The sequence below is a fragment of the Cricetulus griseus genome, chromosome 2 (assembly GCF_003668045.3).
Source record: "Cricetulus griseus strain 17A/GY chromosome 2, alternate assembly CriGri-PICRH-1.0, whole genome shotgun sequence".
Lineage (NCBI taxonomy): Eukaryota > Metazoa > Chordata > Mammalia > Rodentia > Cricetidae > Cricetulus > Cricetulus griseus.
The window spans coordinates 200,604,875-200,614,117 of NC_048595.1; positions in this window are offsets into that span (position 1 = coordinate 200,604,875).

A 9,243-nucleotide genomic window follows, 5' to 3' on the forward strand; every position below is an offset into this window, starting at 1 on the left:
AGACTTTATGGTGTACAGCGACATCATGTGGCCAATGTGAATTTTACATCCATTCCTTGGTCTTTCAAAGTAGTTTTTGTATTTATTTACAATGCGCACAATTCAATCATTTATAAATTTCGTAATTTGAAGATCTAAGGCAGTTTGAATGTCGTTTGCGAGTATGTAATTCGATGTTTTCATTGAACTATAATCGTAAAGTCATTACAACTGGGTTTGAATTAAAATATGCTTAAATAGTCTCTATATCATTGCATTTTAAATGATTCAGTTGGAGGGGCATGGTGGTGCATTGCTTTAATCCCAACACTCAGCGTCAAGGCACAGGCAAGTGGATCTCTAGGGTCTACATAATGAGTTCCAGGCCAGCTAGAACTACATATTGAAACCCTCTTTAAAAAAAGAAAAAAAAAACAAAAACAAAAGGAAGACATATTGGCTCACATATATTCATTACTAGATTAGATATTCATAATTGATTCTGAAGTTTTAACATAAATTCATTTTGACCTCTAAAGTCTACTTTGTTCTAAGACAGTTTGGGAATTTATTTGCAAATTATATCATCATTTATATGTAGATTTACAAAAGTATAGTTACAAATACATATTTATGACTATTTTAGAGGATTTTCAAAAACATACTTAACATTTCTTCTATGTGTGTGAACAATTTCTTATCTGTTATATCAAGTGAAGATATTTGAGGGTTTATCTTTCTGTTTTTTACAACATAACAACCTATGAGTTTTGTTTTTTAGTTTTTATTTGATTGTTTTTATTTGCTTTGTTTTTGAGGCAGGATCTCAGTGTTTGTACACCTTGTTGGCTCAGAACTCTCTGTGTAGACCAGGTTATGTGAGCTTGAGGCCAGCCTGATGTATTTAATGAGTCCCAGGCTAGCCAGGGGTGCATATGTGAGACCCTGTTTCAAAGCAAATGTGGGTTACTGGATATAATAGAATCTTCAGAGTTCTTTGAGAAAGGTTTCTGTGACTTTCTATTTAATTACCATGGCTACTTTTTGTTATTTCCAGTATATCTGAAATTGCAATAGAATGATTCATCAATGAAATATAAAGTCTTGGCAAATAAATAACTGGTAAAAGTAACAGAAGAGATGTTTAGAATAGGAAATGCAAAAATCATCATTAAGTATTCTATATTTTCATATAATTTTGTTTACTGTAAATTGTCACCACACTGTAACCATTACATGCATGCATCAAATGGGCCTATAGTCCTTTAGAGCATTTATTCCAGAACATATCTCTCTTTCTTAAGTTGATTTCCATCTATAGATGCTCAAGTCCTTCATATAAAATGGTATAGAACATACTTACACATGTCCTCTACATCACTTTATATAACCTCTGAATTACAATAGCTAAGGCTATATAAAAATGTAAATAGCTGTTATATTGAATTGCTTAGAAAGCAAATCCTTCTCATGTTCATCACAGATACAATGTTTTTTTTTCAAACTTTTCTGTCCACATTTGGTTATACTTCTGAATGTGGAATCCATTGGTATAGATGACTGTATGTATGTATGTATGTATGTATGTATGTATGTATGTATGTATATTTCTTGGTGGGAGCCTAAGCATGAAAGTGTGCATATCGTCACAGACTAATTCTATGGTTTCTCCCAAGTTATAAGACACTATAAAATAACAACTACTTTAATGTCTCTGGAAATAGTCTCAAGGCTATTTGAGTAAATTCTTTACTCAAATTCAATTACTTCAGTTTCATTTAAAGAGTTTTAAATGGACAAACATAAACTAACAGAGAAATCACAAGAGTAGTCCTGAAAGTTATGGAGGGAATGGAAGTAAGAAATGCTCACAAATGTCTGTAACTCCAGTTTCAGGGGATCAATACATCACACAGACATATATGCAGGCAAAACACCAATGCAAGGCCGAAGACTGACCTGGAACTAGGTGAGTGAGCTCCTGCCCGCTCCCGACCCCAGACCAGAACACCCCACCACCCCCATCCCACCACCCCCTCCTGAGCCTGCCGGCTTGGGCCAGACACGCCCAGAGAGGGAGGAGCCCTCTGCCCCACCAATCTGCTAGCACTCCATTCTTACATTCCGCCGCCGCAGACTGACCTGGAACTAGGTGAGTGAGCTCCTGCCCGCTCCCGACTCCAGGCCAGAACACCCCACCACCCCCATCCCACCACCCCCTCCTGAGCCTGCCGGCTTGGGCCAGACACGCCCAGAGAGGGAGGAGCCCTCTGCCCCACCAATCTGCTAGCACTCCATTCTTACATTCCGCCGCCGAAGACTGACCTGGAACTAGGTGAGTGAGCTCCTGCCCGCTCCCGACCCCAGACCAGAACACCCCACCACCCCCATCCCACCACCCCCTCCTGAGCCTGCCGGCTTGGGCCAGACACGCCCAGAGAGGGAGGAGCCCCCTGCCCCACCAATCTGCTAGCACCCCATTCTTACATTCCGCCGCCGCAGACTGACCTGGAACTAGGTGAGTGAGCTCCTGCCCGCTCCCGACTCCAGGCCAGAACACCCCACCACCCCCATCCCACCACCCCCTCCTGAGCCTGCCGGCTTGGGCCAGACAAGCCCAGGCAGGGAGGAGCTCCCTGTGCCCCAAATCTGGTAGCACCCCACTCTTCCATTCCGCCGAACGACCAAGAAACTAGGAACTAGCGAGGAGACCACCAGGAGCGTCGAGATCATCTAGAGTTGTGGACATCGAATTCCTAGCCCCCACACACCACTGGGCCACAAGAGGAGATAGAGAGAACCCACCCGCACCCACTAAAAGGATATGGGGAGAAGACAGAATAAGATTTCACTCAACAACACAAAGACCAACATGACACCACCAGAACCTAGGGACTCCACTCCGGCAAGAGCTGAAAAGCCCAACACAGAGCATGAAGATGAGATGGACCTCAAAAATTATCTCAGCAAGTTGATAGAGACCTTTAAAGAGGAAACAAGAAAATCCCTTAAAGAAATAGAAGAGAAAACAAACAAAAAATTAAATGAATTGGAGGAAAAGACAAACCAAAAAATTCAAGAAATAAATAAATCTCTTAAAGAATCCAAAGAAAGCCAAGAAAAAACATCCAAGCAAGTGAAGGAAGCTCTTGAAATAGTTCAAAACATGAAAGCTGAAATACACACAATAAAGAAAACACAGAATGAGACCATGTTGGAAATGGAAAGGTTGGATAAACGATCAGGAACTAAAGATGTAAGTGTATCCAACAGGATTCAAGAGATGGAAGAGAGAATCTCAGCCACTGAAGACTCGCTAGAGGATATACATTCATCCACCAAAGAGAACCTCAAGTCCAACAAAACCCTAACACAAAATATCCAGGAAATATGGGACACCGTAAAAAGGCCAAACCTAAGAATAATAGGTGTAGAAGAAGGTGAAGAAATACTGCTCAAAGGTACAGAAAACATATTCAACAAAATCATAGAAGAAAACTTCCCCAACCTACAGAAGGATATGCCTATGAAAGTACAAGAAGCTTACAGGACACCAAACAGACTGGACCACAAAAAGAAGTCCCCCGACACATAATAATCAAAACACCAAATCTACAGAATAAAGAGAAAATATTAAGAGCAGCAAAGGAAAAAGGCCAAGTAACATATAAAGGCAAACCAATCAGAATCACACCCGACTTCTCAATGGAAACTCTGAAAGCCAGAAGGTCTTGGATAGATACCCTACAAGCACTAAGGGAGCATGGATGTCAACCCAGACTACTGTACCCAGCAAAACTTTCAATCACTATAGATGGAGAAAACAAGATATTCCATGACAAAAACAGATTTAAACAATACATATCAACAAATCCAGCACTACAGAAGGCTCTGGAAGGAAAACTCCAACCCAACGAACATAACTACACTCACAAAAACACTGTCAGTAGTTAATCGAATTTCACCAAACACAAAAAGAAACAGAAGGGCAAAATCCACACGCAATGATACCACCAACAATAAATCCAAAACTAAGAAGAACCAATGAACAATGGACGTTAATATCCCTGAATGTCAATGGTCTTAACTTACCCATAAAAAGATACAGGCTAACAGAATGGATACGAAGACAGAATCCATCCTTCTGCTGTTTACAAGAAACACACCTCAAATTCAAAGACAGGCGATACCTCAGAGTAAAAGGATGGGAAAAGATTTTCCAATCAAATGGGCTCAAGAAACAAGCTGGGGTAGCAATACTAATATCTAACAAATTAGACTTTAAACTGAAAGCAATCAAAAGAGATAAAGAAGGGCATTTCATACTCATCACAGGAAAAGTCCATCAAGACGAAGTCTCAATCCTGAACATCTATGCCCCTAATACAAAAGCATCCACTTTTGTAAAAGAAACATTACTAAAGCTCAAACCACACATAAAACCACACACACTTATAGTAGGAGACTTCAACACCCCCCTTATACCACTGGACAGAACTACTAGACAGAAACTTAACAAAGAAACAAAGGATCTGAAAGAAGTTATGACACAACTGGGTTTAACAGATATCTATAGAACATTCCATCCAAACACAAAAGAATATACCTTCTTCTCAGCGCCACATGGAACCTTCTCAAAAATTGACCACATAGTTGGCAGCAAAGCAAACCTCCACAGGTACAAAAGTATTGAAATAACCCCCTGTATCTTATCAGACCACCATGCATTAAAGCTAGAATTCAACAGCAATACGAATTGCAGAAAACCTACATTTACGTGGAAAATGAATAACTCCCAATTGCACCATTCCTTGGTTGAGGAAGAAATAAAAAAAGAAATCAAAGACTTTCTAGAATTTAATGAGAATGTAGACACAACATATCCGAACTTATGGGACACCCTGAAAGCAGTGCTAAGAGGGAAGTTCATAGCACTAAGTGCTCACATGAAGAAACTGGAGGAAAGTCACATTAGAGAATTGACAGAACAACTGAAAGCTTTAGAGCAAGAGGAAGCAAACTCACCAAGGAGGAGTAGACGCCAGGAAATAATCAACCTGAGAGCCGAAATCAACAAAGTAGAAACTAGGAAAACAGTACAAAGAATCAATGAAACAAAGAGTTGGTTCTTTGAGAAGATCAACAAGATAGACAAGCCTCTAGCCAAACTAACCAAAAGGCAGAGAGAGAGCATGCTAATTAACAAAATCAGAAATGAAAAGGGAGACATAACAACGGACACTGAGGAAATCCAGAGAATCTTTAGGTCATACTTTGAAAACCTGTATTCCACAAAATTGGAAAACCTAAAGGAAATGGACAATTTTCTGGATAAATATCACTTACCAAAATTAAATCAAGATCAGATAGACAGTTTAAATCGAACTATAACCCCTAATGAGATAGAAGCAGTAATCAAAAGCCTCCCAACCAAAAAAAGCCCAGGGCCAGATGGCTTCACTGCAGAATTCTACCAGAAATTCAAACAAGAGCTAATTCCAGTACTCCTCAAACTGTTCCACACAATAGAAGCAGATGGGATATTGCCAAACTCTTTCTATGAGGCTACAATCACTTTGATACCCAAGCCTCACAAAGATATGACTAAGAAAGAGAACTACAGACCGATATCCCTCATGAACATCGATGCTAAAATACTCAACAAAATATTGGCCAACCGAATACAAGAACATATCAGAAAAATCATCCACCATGATCAAGTAGGCTTTATCCCAGGGATGCAAGGATGGTTCAACATACGAAAATCCATCAATGTAATCCACTATATAAACAAACTTAAAAAGAAAAACCACATGATCATCTCACTAGATGCTGAAAAAGCCTTTGACAAAATCCAACATCCCTTCATGATAAAGATCTTGGAGAGAACAGGAATAACAGGAACATATCTAAACATGATCAAGGCAATATATACCAAACCAATAGCCAACATCAAAGTAAATGGAGAGAAACTCAAAGCGTTTCCTCTAAAATCAGGAACAAGACAAGGCTGTCCACTCTCTCCATATCTCTTCAATATTGTACTTGAAGTTCTGGCTATAGCAATAAGACAAGAAAAGGGGATCAAAGGGATACAAATTGGAAAGGATGAAGTAAAACTTTCACTATTTGCAGACGACATGATAGTCTACATTAGTGACCCGAAAAACTCTACCAGGGAACTCCTACGGCTGATAAACACCTTCAGCAAGGTAGCAGGATACAAAATTAACTCAAAAAAATCAGTAGCCCTACTATACACAGATGATAAATCCAATGAGAAAGAAATCAGGGAAACATCACCTTTCACAATATCCACAAGCAACATAAAATACCTGGGGGTAACACTAACCAAAAAAGTGAAAGACCTGTACAATAAGAACTTTGAGACTTTAAAGAAAGAAATTAAAGAAGATACCAGAAAATGGAAAGATCTCCCATGCTCTGGATAGGTAGAATTAACATAGTAAAAATGGCAATCCTGCCAAAAGCAATCTACAGATTCAATGCAATCCCCATCAAAATCCCAACACAGTTTTTCACAGACATTGAAAGAACAATACTCAACTTTATATGGAAAAATAAAAAGCCCAGGATAGCCAAAACAACTCTTTACAATAAAGGATCTTCTGGAGGCATCACCATCCCCGACTTCAAGCTCTACTATAGAGCCATAGTTCTGAAAACAGCTTGGTATTGGCACAAAAATAGACTGATAGACCAATGGAATCGAATTGAAAACCCTGATATCGACCCACGCACCTATGGATACCTTATTTTTGACAAAGGTGCTAAATCTATACAATGGAAAAAAGACAGCATCTTCAACAAATGGTGCTGGTACAATTGGATTCGGACATGCAGAAAATTACAGATAGATCCATACCTGTCACCATGCACAAAACTTAAGTGCAAATGGATCAAAGATCTCAGCATAAATCCAACCACACTGAATCTTCTAGAAGAGAAAGTGGGAACAACCCTTGAACAAATTGGCACAGGAGACCACTTCCTGAACATTACGCCAGAAGCACAGACATTGAGGTCTGCAATTAATAAATGGGACCTACTGAAACTGAGAAGCTTCTGCAAGGCAAAGGAAACAGTCAGTAGGATAAAACGACCACCCACAGAATGGGAAAAGATCTTCACCGATCCCACATCTGACAGAGGACTGATTTCCAAAATATATAAGGAGCTCAAGAAGCTAGCCACCAAAACACCAAACAACGAAATTAAAAAGTGGGGTGCAGAACTAAATAGGGAATTCTCAACAGAGGAATCTGAAATGGCTGAAAGACACTTAAAAAAGTGCTCAAAATCATTGGCCATCAGAGAAATGCAACTCAAAACAACTCTGAGATACCATCTCACGCCTGTCAGAATGGCTAAAATAAAAAACACCAATGACAATCTATGCTGGAGAGGATGTGGAGAAAAAGGAACACTCCTCCATTGCTGGTGGGAGTGCGATCTTGTAAGACCACTCTGGAAATCAGTATGGCGGTTGCTCAGAAAAATGGGAATCAGTGTACCTCAAGATCCAGCCATTCCTCTCTTGGGTATATACCCAAATAGGGCATGTACTTACAACAAGGACATATGTTCAACCATGTTCATAGCAGCATTGTTTGTAATAGCCAGAACCTGGAAACAACCTAGATGCCCCTCTATTGAAGAATGGATTGAGAAAATGTGGTACATTTATACAATGGAGTACTACTCAGCAGAAAAAAGCAATGGAATCTTGAAATTCGCAGGCAAATGGATGGAACTAGAGGAAACCATCCTGAGTGAGGTAACCCAGTCACAAAAAGACAAGCAAGGTATGTACTCACTGATATATGAATTTTAGACATAGAACAAAAGACTACCAGTATATAATGCTCTTCACCAAAGAAACTAGGAAACATGAAGGACTCTAAGGGTTAAATGGTCCCCAGGAATGGAAATGGCATGAACTCCCGAACTAATTGGGGGCATGAGGGTGGGGGGGGGAAGGAGCTGCTACAATAAGAGCAAGAGAAGAGGAGAAGAGGAGAGGAAATGGAGGGGCAGAAACATTGAGTTGGGGGAAGAATAGAGGAAAGAGAGCAAGATGAGAGAAACGATATCAGAGGGAGCCACTGTAGGCCCGAGAAGGGATCAGGAACCAGGGAGATCTCCAGAGACCTACAAGGATGACACGATCTGACAATCCAGGCAATGGTGGAGAGGATAACCTAAAAACCCTCCCCCTAAAATGAGATTGATGACTTCTCTTTATGCCATCCTAGAGCCCTCACCCAGTGGCTGATGGAAACAGAGACAGACATCCACAGATATACAATGAGCCGAAATCGGGAATTTAGTTGAAGAGAGGGAGGAATGAAGAACGAAGGGGTCTGTACTAGGATGGAGAAACCCACAGGAACTGTTGGCCTGAACAAGGGAGAGCACATCGACCCCAGATGCTGTCCAGGAGGCCTGTACAAGACTGATCCAGACCCCAGAACATAGATGTCAATAAGGAGGCCTCTGCACTCCAGGGAGCCTCTGGTAGTGGATTAGTATTTTTCCCTGGTGCAAAAAGGGACTTTGAGAGCCCATCCCATATGAAGGGTTACACTCTGGCCCTGGACACATGGGGAAGGGCCCAGGATCAGCATAGGAAGACTTGGTGGACTTTGCTGAGCTCCCGTTGAGGGCCCTACCCTGCCTGGGGAGTAGTGGGTGGATGGGGTTGGGGGGATGGGCTGGGGGTGGGGGAGAAAGTTTGGGGGTGAGGGGAGGGAGAGGGAGAAGGGACTTGAAATAAGCTTGTTCCCTAACTAGAACTAATAAAATAAAATTAAATTAAAAAAAAACACCAATGCAAATAAATAAATGATTTTTAACAATATTCTACAAGTGAGCATCATCCCTAGCCTCACAAAGGAGGAAATTCTGCAACAAGAGAGGTAGAGAACAGAACTTAAATGCTTAAAAGTAAAACTTTTTATACCTCAAATGGGAACACAAATAAGACTAACAGCTTCTTTCCAGAAAACTCAATACAGGCTAGAAGGCAATGAGATATCATTCTCTGTTTGCAGGAATGAAGTATCAACAAGATACTCAGCAAAACCGTATTTCAAAAATAAAAGAAAATGGAGATATGTACATATGAAAAAGAAAAATACAATAGCTAAAGTAAAATCCCAGTGGAAGAATGGGATTTTTCAAAAAAGAAAGTAACAAAGCTAAAAGATAGAAAGAAATTGCATGAGAAAACATGCAATACAA